Source organism: Phoca vitulina, unplaced genomic scaffold (genome assembly GCF_004348235.1).
Source record: "Phoca vitulina isolate PV1807 unplaced genomic scaffold, GSC_HSeal_1.0 scaffold1, whole genome shotgun sequence".
Lineage (NCBI taxonomy): Eukaryota > Metazoa > Chordata > Mammalia > Carnivora > Phocidae > Phoca > Phoca vitulina.
Window position 1 is genome coordinate 19853827 of NW_022589704.1, and position 17838 is coordinate 19871664.

Genomic DNA, 17838 nt, shown 5'->3' on the forward strand with positions numbered 1-17838 from the left:
ATTCCACCTTTTCCACTTGTGGGAAGCTGTGGGGTGGGGAGAAGAGGTAGATTGAGAACCTAAAGACATTGCCTACTATTCCATTGGTTTACTATGCATCTCATAATAGGACTTCCCAGACAAACCACAGATGTTGGGACCCTTTACTGCTCATCCCAGGGGCTCAGTGGAATGGCAGCAAGATGTCCTTGCTCATCTAGGGCTCAAGCTGTCCTGTATAACCATATCACCACTGAGCAGAACAGAGGCTCAAATGGCCTTGTAATCCCTTTCTCCTTTGGGCGAGATTGTCAGTGTGTATGTGTGTTTTGTTTTTTTTTTCCAACACTTTCAAAATTGCAATTGTTTATAGTAACCAGAGATGGCAGAACCTGGCTGAAGGGGGAAGGCTGAGTTTTATCTAACCCCTAATTTAGTTCTCTTAAGTTTGTCCAAGTTCCTGAGACGTTTTTCCCCTGTAAGTTAAACCATTGTTTGTCAAGGGAAATATAAATTAAGAGCTCTATTTTCTGAGTTAAATGGAAACTAGGTCCAGGGAAGCAGATTCTTGCTATGCTCCTCAGATCTCCAATATAACATAGGAACTGGAGTCAGTGTATGACTTAGACTTGATGAATTCTGGAGGAATCCAAAACTCAAAGAATGTGGGAATTATGCAGAGCCAGGAACCCAGCCTAGGTTTGACTCATCAGAGCTTTTAAGAATCAGTTCGGAAATTCCATGGCATTATTGAAAGGAGCAAATCTCTTTTCCTTTACACAAAATGGATTCTGAAACTATCAATATTCTCTAATTGGACCCCTGGATGGATGACACAAATGCTATGCCCAGACCAAGAACAGTGACGCCATGGTCATCCTCATGTTTATTGTAGAAAGGCAGCTAAACTTCTAGTACTACATCAACTGTCCAATTATGGATCTCTGGATTGTATGATTTGGAAGACACACAATTAAGGGGATGGCTTTGGCCAAACTCGAGTTTGTAAAACTGGTATGAAGCCAATAAGAAGTAACACAAACCTCCTTCAATTTCTCTTTGCATGGCTAGAAATCATGCTTGTAGGCTCAAAGCCTTTACAGTGAAAGACAGAGATACTGGAAATCATGTGCGTTCACGGACACTCAGAAAAAACTATAAATCCATCTTCTGCACCTCCCCAGTCTGATGACCAAGCCAACAAGCCAGTATTTCCCATGGTTACCTTCACAGACCTCAGAAAACATTAAGAACAGATGATGAGCAAAACTATTACAAAGTATTAACGGGCTGAAAACAACAGCCTTATTTAGCTAAATTATTAAAAGCCACTGCAGATAATTCAAATAAGTCCCCCTGGGACAGTATTTTTCAAGAGTGGTCAGTGGCTGACCACCATTTAAAAAACACACTTGGGGTTAAAATGCAGATGTCAGGACTCTACTTCCAAATCCACTGAACTCAAGTTTCTGGGGGGAGGGTGGGTCCAGGGATCTGCATTTTGAACAAAACGTTGCCATAGACTGAATAGATGGTCAGCTTTGCACATCTATATACTATGATTTTTAAATACAGCTGATTCTATTGGGATGAACAAATACAACTCATATTCAGAAAAATGCTGAATTTACATAGCTTTGAGTCCTGTTGTACTCCTTAATCAATAGATACCAAGCATAAGACAGTGGTTTATGAAATTTCTTGGCTTTAAAAAATGCTATTCACACACTTAAAGCCTTGCTCTGCCCAGAGATATAAAATATCCATTACCTGGCTGCTGCCCTCAGCCCACATTGCCTACTGTGGCGTGCTGTCCTGCATGCTATGGCAGGAGCCCTGGGTTGTGTTGGAATTAAGGAGGTGGGAGGAGGCCTGGGGCTGGCAGAAGCACTTTGCCTGAGTGATCCGAGGCCTGGAGAATTATGACTCTGGGATGAGGTGGAAATTGGCACCTCATATCTTTGTGAGGCTACTCTGACTCGTGCATTACCCTTTCAGGGTGCCAAGTTGCAAGATTAGCTCTATTGCTTTGGGACTGGACTTGGTGTTTGGAAAACTGGTGACTCGTTGGTGTCATAGCACCACCACACCCTCTTCTTGCTGTTCTCCATGTTGACCACCCAGCCTGAGCACACTACCTCCTACTCCTGGGATGGTGATGTGGCCTGACCTCCACAGCAGAGGGCTGGGAAGTCCTGTGGGCTGTCCTCCTGAGGTTACCTCTGGACACATGTCTTTGATGCTGTCCTCTGGGGGCTTGCATGAGGAAGTCAGGGGTCCCTTCCAAGTCTATTCTGACTCTAGTTCGCTGAACACATAGATGTGTCATCACTCCTCAGCGGCAATTTCAGAGAAACAAAGCATATATACCACTCGGAAGAATTACGTAATTGTTTCCTAAGAGCTAAAAATGACAATTTTCTAAAATCATTCTGTCAATGCTAGGGGTATTAAAAGTTCATCACCTCTTTTTTGAATATTTATAAACATAGCAGGAGAGTTCCAAGATATTAACTGACTTTTTCCCTCTGATATTTACTCCATCCCCCTCCCTGGCACCTATGTGTGTACATGCATGCATGTGCAGATGTGCACACATGTGCCACACACACATACATACATGTATACACACACACACATACCCTTTTCGACCTAGTGGAATGTTCTCAGGGCAAGGATGTCGTGTCAGAGAATAGAAATAAAGGCTATCTTTGGCTTTAGTTTTTTTTAGTATTGAGGTATAATTGACAAATAACATTATATTAGTTTCAGATGTATGACATAATGATTCAATATTTGTATACACTGCAAAATGATCACCACAGTGAGTCTACTTACCATCCATCACCATATAGAGTTACAAAGCCCATGACCTTAAGCAAATGGAGAGGGGAAGACTCAAAGCATAGTACAAAATGCCTAGGAGAACCATCATTGGAAAACATCCCCCAGGCAGAAGTAGAGAAAGGAGTGGACAGGAAAGTCATGAGGTTTTGCTTTTGATGGGTGCCAGAAGGAGAGGCCCTGCTTCTGAGGCAGGACCTCAGGTTGGGAGTCTTTGCTGTGAGTCTCAGCAGAAAATGCCATACTGATATTTCCAGGCCTCTGTATTAGCCCACAGGGAGCAGAATGGGATCTATATATGCAAACGTCAGCACAGGGAGTCCCTGGGCCTGAACTGGAAGCTGGTAGGAGCAAGGGACAGCTCAGCAGCAATCTGCTTGGACTGATGGCCATTGGTGATCAGGTACGCAAAGGATATCTCTGCAGACACCCATATGGATAGATGCTCTCAGGTCCAATGGGCCTCAGTCCTCTGTGAGCCCCGAAGTTAGTCCCCGCCTTGGGGAAAGTGAAGGATTCTTGACAGGATTAAGCATAAGCACTTCAGAATAGCGCCTGAAACCATAAATGTAGTTGTTAACCCCAAAAAGGGTATGTTTCCTCTTCCCTGGGGGTGGTCTGAAAGCCATTACCCATTGTAGAGGAAAGGCTACTGAGACTCGGCAGAGCTGGTAGTCATTCAGTCCCTGTGTCTTTATTAAATACCTATAATGCTAACTGGAGCCCTTTCTAGGCTTAGAGGAAGCTCCATGGTCACTAAGGGCCTTGAGACACCTTTTACTGCAGCAAACTTCAGAGTTAGGGGCAAGGAAATGTTATGTTACAGCCTCCTAGTCAGGATATTTTCTCTTGAATCTGCATGATTTGGAAAAATGTGAGTCAGGACAGATGAAAAAGACAGAGAAATATAACATCTGAATAGTTCTAGGTTCACTCCTTCAGGCCCACAAATGAACATCTATTTTAATCCTTTTGTCTTTCATTTGATTCCTCAGATATGTTCCTTCTAAAAAGTAATTTTGAAGGTGGGGAGGGGTAATTGATTTATGCCATTGTAAAGTGGGCATCCTCCCCAGAAGTCTAGGAAATGTCTTGCAGATTTCAAAGGCTTCTTAACCTTTTCTGACATTTAAAAGCAAACAGAAACTCTGCCAGATAAAAGTGAACTGAAAACAACGGTCAAGTTGATGTCCAACTGGAAGGAGCCTGGTTCCTCCAAATTCCTTCCCTTTTACACACTGTCCATTATGAAATGGCACCATAGAACATGAATGTTTCGCTCTTAAAACACACACACACACACACACACACATACACACGCACACATGCACACACTAAAGTTGCTTGCTGTGGCTAAAATAAGCCCAGGGCAGACTGTCAACAGAGCATGGTTCAGATAATATTTTATCCCTTTTTCTATCATCAGGGTTTTAATGGTGGGATTTCAAAACTGGGAGGATTAGAACAGAGCAGTTGAGAAATTTACAGCGGAGCATGGACTCTCACGGACTCTCTCTCTTTCTTTCCTCTCCCTCTCCATCTCTTTAACAAGTTAGCAGCATGTGGCTTGCCCTCGTTCCAGCAGGAATTATTAAAATAAAAAACACCTTTGGCCATAAACACAAGTGAAAATTGAAACACACTCATGAAAGTTTATTATTTTTCACTTCAATAACTTCATCCTACATGGAGAACTTTATTTGCCTTGGGAGGTCTTTGGGTTAGGTAATGAAGAAACATGGGGGGTTAGGAGATCCCAAGTCATCAGGGTTGGGAAGCAGCTGGGAGTGGCTTGCATCTTGGCCTTGGGCCTTCAGTGCTGCTCAAGCATGGAGGCTTTAATGCGCTGGAGCCCACTTCCCTTCTCTCTGGTTGGGGCTGCCTTGCCTTGAGGGTCACGTCCAGGGAGCTGGGCACTGAGCTGGTTTGAAGCCAGTCTGTTCCTCTGCTGGCTTGCTGGCCTTGCATTCAAGTCATCTGGCTGGTTCTATAGGCTTCCTGCAGATTTGCTTTGACTTAAGGCACTTTTAGCCCCTGACTAGAATCTTCCACACTCCCAAACTCAAAAGGGATCTGGGAAGGGGTGGGAGGGCAGATATTGAGTGGACAATGAAGAGACACAGGAATGAGAAGAGGCCTCCAATTAAAGAGGAGTTGTTGAACTTGGATAATTTACTTCTGAGAAAAGACTTGACTATAATACCTGGGATGATTTTTATTTCTAGAGAAAGAGAAAAAGGATTTGAAATACAAGAAGTGGACCTTGCTTTATGCAAGAGGGAAATCAACTTCTCCATTTACATTAGTTATTTTAGGTTTTTTGTCACTTGCTGCCAAACCTGGTCCTAAAATATAGTCACATGTTACAGGGAATAGGCTGTCTGGTGTAGAGACTGAACACAAAGTTTGAGATTAAACTTTCTAGGACCAGTGTGATAATCTTACTCCATAACATTTCTGGGGACCAAGACTCCATAGAGCTCATCACTCCACCATCCTTGGAATCTGACCCTTTGTCATCATGGCCCAAAGAGTGCCATCCATATTCAAGGTAGCAGATGGAGAAAGGGATGATAAAGAATAGGCCAGTGGGGCAGGCCATCTGTCTTTCAAGGAAGGTTGCAAGGGGCTGCTACGTGACACTTGAATTTATATTTTACCAGCAAGAAGTTAGCCCCTTGGCCACACTTATCACAATGGAGGCTGGAAAATTAATCTTTATTATGGGTAGCAATATGCTCAGCTGAAAATCTTATTATTAAGGAAGAAAGACAAGTTGCTGGAAAAAATGAGCAGCCTCTACCACCGCAGTTGACAAGAGCCCAGTCCTTGCCTGTCTTTTTTTTTTTTTTTAAGATTTTATTTATTTATTTATTTGAGAGAAGGGAAAGAGCACAAGCGGGAAAGGGAGTGGCAGAGGGAGAGAGAGAAGCAGACTCCCTGCTGAGCAGGGAGGCTGACGTGGGGCTTGATCCCAGGACCCTGGGATCATGACCTGGGCTGAAGGCAGGTGCTTAAACGACTGAGCCACCCAGGCGCCCCTAGTCCTTGCCTGTCTTAATGGCCTATGTTGGGCTGGTCATTGTGTTCCTCCCATTGTTCCATGAATCTATGTCCTCATCATTTCCTCATTAATTTCATCTCTGTGACTTTGTCAGTGTTGCTCCTCTGTGCTTTCACACAGATTCCCATTCCCATTCCCAAGGAAAATCAAAATTTTCCTTGAGGCAACTTTGTATGAAACCTGCCAGCCTCATACTGTAGACTCAGAACTTAGAGCAAAGAATATGGAGAGAAAGATGTCAAGTCTATTGACCCTTTTTGTGACTTTACACAAAATGTGACTTTACACAACAACAATTTGTTGTTGTTGTTAGGATCCGGGCACAGGAATACGTGCCATTTTACATAGCTTATTTTGCACTCATCAATGTGATATAAACCCAGCTAGCTTTTCAAAGCCTTCCTGGGAATGGATTGAGACCAGAACCTCCTCTGGATTCTATCTGGCTCAGGAACTGGTGTTTTGTTCCCTGGGGTGCTGCATGGTTTCAGCCCCTCATCCTGAGTAGCATGACTCATATCCCATCACATCTCCCTTTTGCTTGCTCGTTCTCTCCCGGCTGCCTCTCTCCTGTCCATGTGAGGCGTTTCTGGCTGACTCCCTTTCCAGCATAATTAAATCCAGTAGGCCTTCCAGTTGACCTCATGAGTGTTAGTTAAGCCCATTTATGAAATATGAAATGATCCCAAATGCTCATGATCCAGCTTTCCCAGGGGGCTGTGGAGGCGGGTCATATGCTAAGAGCTTCCTGCTGGACATGCTGCAGGGAAGGCAGATGTGGCATCCCTGGAGATAAGCAGTGCCTTCCATGGACTGATCTCTGGTCTCAAGTGGCAGCGATGATTTTCAATGTTCCCTAAGAGCTTCCATCATCTCCCTGTCTCATTTCTCTTTCCACTTGAGGGTACTTGCTCTTATTCTGAGCAAGCGAGAAAAGCCAAGATAATGTCATGTCATATTGGGCTAATGCTTTGTGCTGAACTCTTCATTTTTTTTTTTAAGATTTTATTTATTTATTTGACAGACAGAGACAGCTAGAGAGGGAACACAAGCAGGGGGAGCTGCAGGCAGAGGGAGAAGCAGGCTTCCTGCTGAGCAAGGAGCCCAATGTGGGACTCGATCCCAGGATCCTGGCATCATGACCTGAGCCAAAGGCAGACGCTTAACTGACTGAGCCACCCAGGCATCCCTGAACTCTTCATTTTAATCAGGGGCAATGGGACAGAATTAAATTAACTGATCTATATGCACTCAAAGGCATTTCTTGCATGCCTTGGTGATAGGCTTGGGTATATTCTATCCAAGATTCAAGGTTACCTTGGCCTCAAAAGAGAATGGAAGAAAGTATGAACAACTCAAGAAAAATCAGCTCCACTGGGGAAACGGAGTTCAAAGACCCTTTGCACATATGGGATAGTTGGGACAGAGAAACAGTCATGATGTATATTAGAGGCAAGGCCTGGGAAAAGTAACATTACCCCTTACTTGGCTCTTTGTACTTTTGTAGAGGAAAGGGGACTTCTGCTACATCCTCCATTAGGAAACAGAATTGGAAGAACACTTCTGGCTCTTCCCTCCATAGCCCTCATCTACTGCCTGCGCCCTCTTTCTGATAAGCAAGGAGAGAGAATGACTCATTGATTAGCGAGATCATGTCTAAGGTCATTGCTTTTGGTGGCCTTCCTCTCATGGTAACTAGCTCAGAATTTAGCTCTGCCTTCTCTACCATTCCCAGATAGATCCTTGTATCTGTATTGGGGGTGGGGGTGGGGGTGGGAAAGGGTGGTAGAAAGGAAGTTTCCTATAGAACTTTCTGAACCAGAGAAGGTTTGAGTCACGTCCTCCAACACAGTAAACCAGAACCCCTCTATTTGGGGACAGGGGAACAAAGCTAATGCTTACTTTGATCCTCATCTGAGTCCTGGTTTCAATTTTGTAGGAACCTGGGGGTGGGGGAAAGAGGCATGACAATAATTGGCTGTATGCCTGGCCTACAGGCCCCACTCTGAAAAGGCCCTCCTGGCATCAAGTTCCTGTTGAGTGTTTCTCCTTCACTCCAGGATAATTCTGTCATCCTCTGTTGTACTTATGAGTAGGGAGGGAAAGCAGTAAGGGAAGGAGTTAAGGCCAAGAAAGTTAACTTACAGTGGGAAAGTTTTGTGTGACAAAAAGTTCAAGGGTGGAAGTGCACAGAAGTGTATTGAGGAAGCTGACAATTCATCTTCTGTCAGTCCTAGACTTCAATCCTGATCTCACTTTCTTCTGGCTGTGTGGCTTCACAAAAATTCTCTGCCTCCTCTGTGCCTCAATTCTCCAAGCTGTAAAATGGGTAAATTATAATGCCTACCCCATGGGATGGTTTTGAAGATTAAATAAGCTATATAGTGTCAGGTGCATAGAAGTGTTGGGTAAGTATTGGCTGTCACCATAGTCATTCTCTCCACTATCATCACAAGTGTGGCATTCCTAGACATAGGCTTGGGTCTGACTTAACTGGTAAACAGGAGTAAGGTCTTACTTCCTCCTTGAGAGAGTTGCAGGGATAGTGTCAAGATTCTGGGCTAAAAGTGACATGCTTGAATTCTAGTCCCTGAATGTGGCCTTTGGCAGTGATTTCCTCTCTGAGTCTCAGTTTATGTAGTTGTAAATAGAAGTTTGGTGTTCAGTGCCTCCCAGGGCTTATCTGGAGACTGGGGTTGGGCTGTCCACCTGAAACTTAGCTGGGAGCTTGTTACCAATGCAGATTTCCTACTCACCCCCATCAGGATTCTGATGAGGTGGGTCTGGGTGGCTTGCGAGCCTGAGTGCTTACCAAGTTTATGCTGTGCTCCCCATGTACTGCCCTTCCATCTGGGCATCACCATGGCCCCAGGGCATCATTGGGGCCTAAGCTCTTAAATGCCTTGGTTGTGTTGCAAGATGCATGTGAAGGGATGGAAGGAGGGGGCGATCTGAAAAACAAGTGACGGAGTAGAAGTTACTTGGCAGAAACTGAGTGAAGGATTATCCTTTACCATTTTGCTCATTCAAAAACCAAGGGTTTCAGTCCAAATGCATAACAGACCTCAATTCTGCATTTCACCAGAGCCAGTCTGACCCATTCTCCTTTGTTCTGAGACACAGAGCCAGGAACTGTTGTCACTGCCAACAGCAGGTCCCCAGAGGAAGAGGAACTGCCCCAGATAAGCACAAGGAATCCTCTTCCCAAGGCCCGTTCCCAACATCTCCCTGTCCTTTGGCCAAATGCTCATTTGATTAACCAGGATCTTTGGCGACCAGGAGCAGCAAAGAGCATCCATCTTGTCACTCCAACACGGGTGAGGCTGTTCTCAAACTATCCCATCTCTGAGATTCTTTCCTTGGCAAACAAGATGGCTTTGCTGTAATCCCACAGTGTTTTTCTCTTTAATCCAAAGAATGAAACAGAAAAACAAAAACAAAACAAAACAAAATGGTTCCTTCCACCATATAAACTGGAACCTCTTTCATCCACTGAATGACATGGTTTCTTGCTTCTTCCCTTCACCATGGGGACAGGGTGGAGCCCACATTCCCTTAAGGAACCCAAGGTCACGACATTCATGGTGAACACACTGCAGCCTCTAGAATGCATTTCCAATTAACACACACAAAGCGTTTCCTACTGTCTCTTAAATTATGGTTCTATATTTATCGCTGCCAGACCCTCCCTCCCTTCCCAGTGCCCCCCACGGTCCCCACTCTCCCTTTAATCATTTGCAGAAAGTGTTTCTTTCTTTCCATTTTCAGAAATAATTTTGTTATAAGAAGAACGTAATTGTTGCTAACATTTTGATTTCCCTGTTCAGGGAGATTTACATGATGTTGAGGTTTTGTGATATAATTCCTCATTTGCTTCCAAGTTTTCTGTTGGGCGTTTAATCTGTGCAGAATTTCATTATTGTCTGATTTACTGTGGCCTCAGCATAAGGAAAGCCTTTTCAAATGTCAACTTTTTTCCTCTTTCCCTTCCCTTCTCTCTCTGTCATCCTTGTGTACACACACACACACACACACTCACGCATGCGTGTTCATGTATACTTCTCTCTCCTTCCTCTCCTTTTTTCTCTCTATCCCCCCACCTCCCTCCCTCTGTCTCTCTGTCTCTTTCTCATGTCTTCTCACCAGCTCCCCCGCCCCCAACACCATCATTTTTGAGTTTCAGGGTTCACATCTGATGGATTGACTTCTTGGCTTTGTCCACCATTCCCAATCATTTTTCAGAGAGCTCCTCTGAGCACAGGGCCTGTAGGGGTCTATTCTCCGGGAGACAAGGGAGACTCTCCTGTTAGGGGGATTATATGGGGGATCCAGACAATGGCCCCAAAAGTCCTATTGAATCCCAAGACTTAAATTATGGTTCTATATTTATCATTGGGGTCTGAACCTGAGTCTATTGGAAGATGAAGATGGGCCTCAGCTTTCTAAGGGGACAGAGTCAGGAAAACTTAAAGGACATGTTTTTTGCATGATAGTTACATAATGGTAAACCTATAGCATGTGTGTGCAGTGTGTGTGTGTGTGTGTTGTGTGTAGAGAGATAGAGAGAGAGAGTAGAATTCCCATGAGTCAGCAGGACTCCTCCCCTTCTACTTGTCCCCATCTACCTATCAGGCACTTAGAAGGCAAATGTGCAAACAGGATAGGTCTGTAGATTTTCACAGAGGTAGGAGATTGAGCTCCTCATTGAGCTCCTCCAAATTTTTGTCATCCACATTCAGTTTTAGGACCTCTTCTCCTTTTAACTGTTTTCCTAATACTCATTTCCCCCACATTTTTAGTGGCTTTTCCCCTTCATTTTAACCCACCTGCCGTTGTACTTCTTTCTTTTCTCTTTTCCTCCTCTTAGACCATTTCTATACTGTGACTTGTTTCTACCTCCTCACTTGTCAAAATTTATCCATTCCATGTGGCTTAATTCTGAGTCCCAAGGCTTCTTTCTTTCTGGTGGTGTGACTGGGGGACTAAGAAGTTGATGTGTCACATTTTCATGTTCTAATAAAGGCAGACAGACCCAGGGAAGCATGCAGGCTGGTGGGAAATCTAGGCCCTTACAAAGCCCACCAAAAGGTATGAATAGACAGAAAGCACTTAGGTCCTCCCTAGCTGCACTTTGCCTAAAAAATTCAGAGGGTGCCTTGCCTTATTAAACCAGGGAGACAAAAATCTCCAATGGCTAGCCAGAGAAGGCGAAGACCACCTAGAATCTCCCATTGATTATTAAGAGATCATTTTGCTGGAGTTCTCTTTTGCTCTCTTAAGACCTTAGGATTCCTACCCCATCCTTGTTTGTTTATAGTGGGTGGGTGCCTGCTCTGCTCCTCCCTCAGTGAAGCTCTCACTAGCTGCTTGATGTATTCTGATGAACTTCACTGAATTCCCAGCTTCAGGAACCTGGAAGAGGAGTGAACTCATTCTTTGTTTTTAATTCTTGAGACAACTGTGTCATGAGCTACATAATCTGGGCTGAGCTGAAGGATTCAGGAATGCCAGAAGCCAGGAGAATTAAAAATGATATTCCTCCATTATGGGGTTACTGTTGGCCCAAGGAAGCTCCTACATTTTCATCTTGACTCAGGACCTACCTGGTAATTAGTTGGGAAGAACCCCCACATCAGGTCAATTGAAAACTGACCTACTGTGGTGGTTTTATACTGTGTCTGCAAATTATTTGGCATTCCTCCTATCAAAAGTTGAAGCCCAGTTTCCCTCCCCTTGAGGCTGGGCCAGGCTGTGTGACTGCAGTGAAAAATAGAATATGGCATATGTTATGCTGTGTAACTCTCAGGCCCAGGTTATATAGAGTGATTTGGCTTGTGCCTGGGTCTCTCTCAAGACACTCACCTCAGGAGCCTAGACATCATACTCTGAGTAAGCCACATGAAAGGGATACATGTAGAGTTCTGGTCCCAGCCCCATCCAATGTCTTGCTGATGGCCAGCATCAACAGCTAGACATGAGAGTAAAGAAGTCTTCAGATGATCCCAACCTTCCAGCTGTCAGCTGATGTCCAGTAGAGTAGAAATGAGCTGTCTTCATGGTGACCTAGCCACATTTCAGATACACAAGCAAAATATGTATGGTTGTTATTTTAAGCCACTAAGATTTGGGGTAGGGTGTCACACATCAGTAACCAGAAAAGCTACCTCCTCTACCTCTTCCTTCCCAGTGCACGTAAGTACTGTCACATTTTCTGAAATCCCTGACTCTGTCCTAAGACACTCCTTTCCTGAGCATTCGAGTCCTAAAATGACACACTTCCATGAATCGATCCCATGGCATGTGTCGGTATGGAAGTGAGTTCACCTGTTCTCACCAGTAATGAGCCTTGCCATTACACTGCTAGCCCTGGGAATGAGTTTCCTTAAATGTAAAATAAGGGGGTTGAACTAAATAACCGTGAAGCCTCCTTCTACTTCAGTTTTAACTCCTCCATGGATCTGCTCTGTCATCAAGGGTGAACTTGCTTTATAGAAGGTCAGCTGCAACTGACTGAAGATGGCTTAGCTCACGTGACTTCTCTTTGTAAAACTCTGTGATGAGATGAGCACTGGGTGTAATATGCACCTGATAAATTATTGAACACCACATTTGAAACTAATGATGTACTATAAGTTGGCTAATTGAATTTAAATTAAAAAAAAAAACCTCACTGACCATTTAACGGCAGCCTACAGTGCCTTCCTCCAGTGGAAGGAAGGATGGGGAGCCTCAGGGAATGGCCGCTCTGTACTAGATATGGGACATTAGTTCAGATCTGACTATTGTCAGATATTTGGGACTGCATTGACTAAGCTAGCTTAGTCACTGGCTCCCTTCTTCCTTAGATGGGGCCTGAGATAGGTAATCAAAGGGTTCCCTGTCCAGCACAGAAGGCTGATGCTCCTGGGCCAGGAATGACCTATGAGGACCTAGAGGGTGGATGTTGTATCTCCACTCAGAGACAGTGTGGATTTCTGAAATGCCCCAGCATTCTGGACCTCTTCCTGGTCCCACTGAAAATGAATATTGTTTCTCCCCTTCCTGCAGAAGCAGGAGACAACTTGTCATCAGTGAGGAAACCCCATGAGAAGAATTCACGTCCAGAGAGCAGTTGGTTCTTAGTCAGTGTCTCCTGAGAAATAATGAACTGGCTCAAAGAGACAGGGAGCAGGCCAAAGTATGTTGTGAAACCAAAAGCAAAAGGAGAAGAAAAAAATGCTGGAAAAATAATAAAAAGGGTTGGAACTCTATAAAAGTCCAGACCAACAGTGGTAATTCTGAAAAGTGTAGGATTCGATTGCATTGCCTCATAAAGGATTTAGTTCTGAGCATGAACTGCTAACCACACCCTTTCCTCCTTGCCTTGGTTTGCCCCGGGCAGGCCATGGGTGCTGCCCTGCTGCTTCTGGTCCCACCTGGAATCTGGGGTCTTGCCTTCACGGCAAAAATGATGCCAAAGGCTCTGAATTTACTAGCCCCCAAATGCCAGATTCTTAGCTTGGGCCTGGAGACCCCCCCCCCCCCATTGAGGAGCTGGGTCTCCAGGTTTTCTTATCATGGGCACTCATGCCAAATCCAGGCACCCCTAGCTTCCTCTGTGAAGCCTTTGCTGATACTTCAACCTGTGGAGGTGTATGGAATCCTTGAGTTCTTTGGACACTCCATTGTTCTCTGCATGTTCGCTTCTCATAGGTCATTTTTTAATTATCTAGATTTTAATAGAAATAATAACTAAAGAATAAGAAAATAATAGGAAGAATAAATGCATGTCTATGGTTTTAAAAAGGTAAAAATGGATGTGTGTGTGTGTGTGTGTGTGTGTGCATGTGTGAATCCTTCCAGGGCTATTCCATAACAATATAAACATGTACACAGACAGAGAGTATGTCTGGGGTAGTGGGAGAAGTGAATGAGAATGAGCCCTCTTGTGTACAAATGGTAACCAATGATATTTATCATTTTGCACCTTAATCTATGGTTTATTCTTTCTTCATATCTCTCCCAAACCTGCAGTCTAGCATTTGTCAAATATGCCGTCCTTTTGAAATTTATTAGTTTATAGCATTACATGCTATTTTGCAACCATAAGTCTTTTCTACTTTGTCAATGGTTATATGAATACTGAAGACCAATAACCAGTATTTGCAAAACATAATTTACTCCATAATTTAGTGTATATGGACCTACAGAAAAATAAGTTGTCTGTTGCTACTTAAAAGAAAATGCTTCAAGGATCAAGATCAAACAGCTGATAAAAAGGAAGGAACATGAGTAAAGAAATTTGCATTTTCTCTAAGGTAGATGACAAGGGGAAAAGGAGTGTATAACATAGAAAAATGGCCATCCCAAAGGCTGCCCTTGTTTGCCATTCAAAGGACTATGGAAAACAGAAATGAAGACAGAGAAAGAGGGGAAGGAAGTTGCTAAGCAGGAGGTGGGATGGTGGGTGGAGATAAGGATGTAAACATCTAAAGTATCTGGACATAATGGAGTTTGAGGGCAAGGAAGCATCTCCCTTGCCTCTTGGAGGTGCTTGCTTGAAAAGCACCAGCCTATGGGGTGTGCACATCAAAGTAAAATTGCTGGTGCCCCATGGTTTGGGAAAGAGAAGACTGGATTTAGTTCTCTCAAATGGTCTTGGTGCCTGTATGGTATGAGGAGGATGTGGACATCCCAGCCTACAAGTGGGAATGAAAAGTTGGTGAAGAGGCTGAAAAGGAGCTCACTAAGGCCATGGGAGTAGATTTCTTGAACAGGGTTAAAGAGCCTTGTAGCTCTGGAATAGGTTGCATGGGCCAGCACTAGAAAAGTCCCAGTTAGACCCTTGGCATGACTCACAGAACTGTGGGAGCCCTGAATGAGACAAGCCAAACAGGGAGAGCTCCTGGCCTAAAAGAGAGAGGCTGAAAAAGAGTTTGAACCATGAGTTCTGCTACCCAATGCCAGGAGATTGCTCAGGATAGAACAGTCTTCCTAAAGGGTTCTTCTCAACAGTGATGGTCAACAAGGATCTTGAGGGTGCCATGTGGATTCAAGAACCTCTTCTTTCCCCACTGCTTTGAGGACACAATAAGCCACCTTCATTCATATGCCAAGAAACCATACTGGGAAGGAAGGGGCAGGAGATTTAAGAAGTCAAATTCTGAGAACATGGGCATTTTACCTAAAAGCATTGTTCAAATTATTGCATTTGACTGAAATTACCCAATTGAATTGCATTTACTTTTTTCTTTTCTCAGCACATGTGGGAATCTGGAGAGGATCATATAAGTTATAGAGACATGAAGAAGCCACACTTTCTCTGCACATCTGGGTGTAGTATGAATCTCTGGCCCAAGAGGTCTGGGCTGTTATTAGATATCCCTTTTTTTTTTTTTTTTTTTGTAACCACCCAGAGTAGAAATATCTGGCAAACATCCTCTGGCCTAAGAAGTCCTGTACTGTTCTATAACAAATTTGAGATTATTCACAGTCATGGGGGACAGGGAGAGGCTGGATCACTGAAGCTTCTAACAATAATTCAAAATTCTCATTTTTGCTGAGTATTGACCATTGACCAAATTTTCCAGTTGCTTAGAGGTTGCCAAATGGACTGATTTGAACTGTATCTCTTTATTGCCTCTATCAGAAGAGTAAAGAATCTCTGATATGATTAAGCACGATCTCAACTCCCTCTGGTTGCTGGGAGTGGGTGTGGAGGTGGGGCCTGGGGCTGGGGCTGGGGTGGGTCACTCCAGGACAGCCCTAGGGGTTTCTCCTAAGCTGACCATGACCTCCCTCAGACCTCTTCAATGACTTCCCAGTGCACCTAGCATAAAACTTAAGCTCCTGTCCAGGCTGCCTGCCTTTCTGAGCTCATTGTACCACTGCCTTCTGCCTCACTTACTAGGCACCAGGTGCTCTGTTTTATGTCAACATACTTTTTTATTTTTATTTTTTATACAATTAGAAAACCACAAGCTCTTTTCTGTCCCTTAAAGTCATTACTCTTTTTCCTTAAAATCCTCTTCACTCATTTCTTTTTTCCTCTTTTTTAAATTTAAATTCAATTAGCCAACATATAGTACATCATTAGTCTCAGATGCAGTGTTCAATAATTTATCAGTTGCGTATAACACCCAGTGCTCATCACATCATGTGCCCTCCTTAATGCCCATCACCCAATTACCCCATCTTCCCCTCCAGCAACCCTCAGTTTATTTTCCAGAGTCAAGAGTTTGGTCAGACCAATTTATCCGTTATATTACCTGGAAATGGCTCAGCTCCCTTTGGGGTAGACTGGAGCTCTCTTCCAGGGAAGTGAAGCAAGAGCTGGAGAAGTAGAGAGAAGAGCAAAAATGTCATCTTATGATACTATTATTTATGTGTTATTTATTGAACACTTAGTGTGTAGGAGGCACGATACACAGTTACATTTAATTCTCCCAGTCTCTTTGCACTAAGCACAGGTTGTGTGACCTGTCTATGCTGGGGGCAGGCCTGGAAGTTTGACTCTTGCCCTCCTTAATGTCCATCACCCAAATACCCCATCCCCCCACCCACTTCCCCTCCAGCAACCCTCAGTTTGTTTTCCAGAGTCAAGAGTCTCTCACAGTTTTTCTCCCTCTTTGATGAATTCCCATTCTATTTTACCTCCCTTCCCCTATGATCCTCTGTCCTGTTTCTTATATTCCACATATGAGTAAAACCATATGATAATTGTCTTTCTCTGATTGAATTATTTCGCTCAGCATAATACCTTCCAGTTCCATCCACATCAGTGTAAATGGTAAGTATTCATCCTTTCTGATGGCTGAGTAATATTCCATTGTATATATATACCACATCTTCTTTGTCCATTCATCTGTCAATGGACATCTGAGCTCTTTGCACAGTTTGGCTATTGTGGACATTGCTGCTATGAACATTGGGATGCAGATGCCCTTTCGGATCACTACATTTCTATCTTTGGGGTAAGTACCCAGTAGTATAATTGCTGGGTCCTAGGATAGCTCTATTTTTTATGTCTTGAGGAACCTTTATACTGTTTTCCAGAGTGGCTGTACCAGGTTGCATTCCCATCAACAATGTAAGAGGGTTCTCCTTTCTCCACATCCTCGCCAACATTTGTTGCTTCTTGTCTTGTTAATTTTAGCCATTCTGACAACTGTGAGTTGGTATCTCATCATGGTTTTGATTTCCCTCATGCCAAGTGATGTGGAACATTTTTCATGTGTCTGTTGGCCATTTGATGTCTTCTTTGGAGAAATGTCTGTTCATGTCTTCTGCTCATTTCTTGACTGGATTACTTGTTTTTTGGGTGTTGAGTTTGATATGTTCTTTATAGATCATGGATACTAGCCCTTTCTCTGATATGTCATTTGCAAATATCTTCTCCCATTCCATAGGTTGCTTTTAAGTTTTGTTGACTTTGATTCCAGGGGGAGGAACAAGATGGTAGAGGAGTAAGAGACCTGGATTTCATCTGGTCCCAGGAATTCAGCTGGATAGGGATTAAACCATTCTGAACACCTACAAACTCAACAGGAGATTGAAGAAAAGAATCGCAACAACTCTCTGAACAGAAAAGTGACCACTTTCTGGAAGGTAGGATGTGCAGAGAAGTGAATCTGAGGTGATATTCGGGAGGATAGACGGCGGGGGGAGGGGGCCCCATTGGCCGCTTCTGGCAAGTGATAGAGCGGCGGAGCACAAAATCAGAACTTTTAGAAGTCTGCTCTGCTGAGGGACGTCGCTCCAGTGGCTGAGTGGGGGGTGGAACCCTCACTGGGACAGTGTGGTCTCAGGACCCTCGGAGTCACAGGAAGACTGGGGGTGCCTGAGTGCAGCGGAGCTCCCAGGTATCAGAGCAGGGAAGCCGGCTGCAGAGATGGAGCCAAGGAGTGGGCTCTCAGCCTGGGGTTGCCATAAACTGCGATCTGTGGCATAGTCAGGCCACTGCTCTTCCAGCA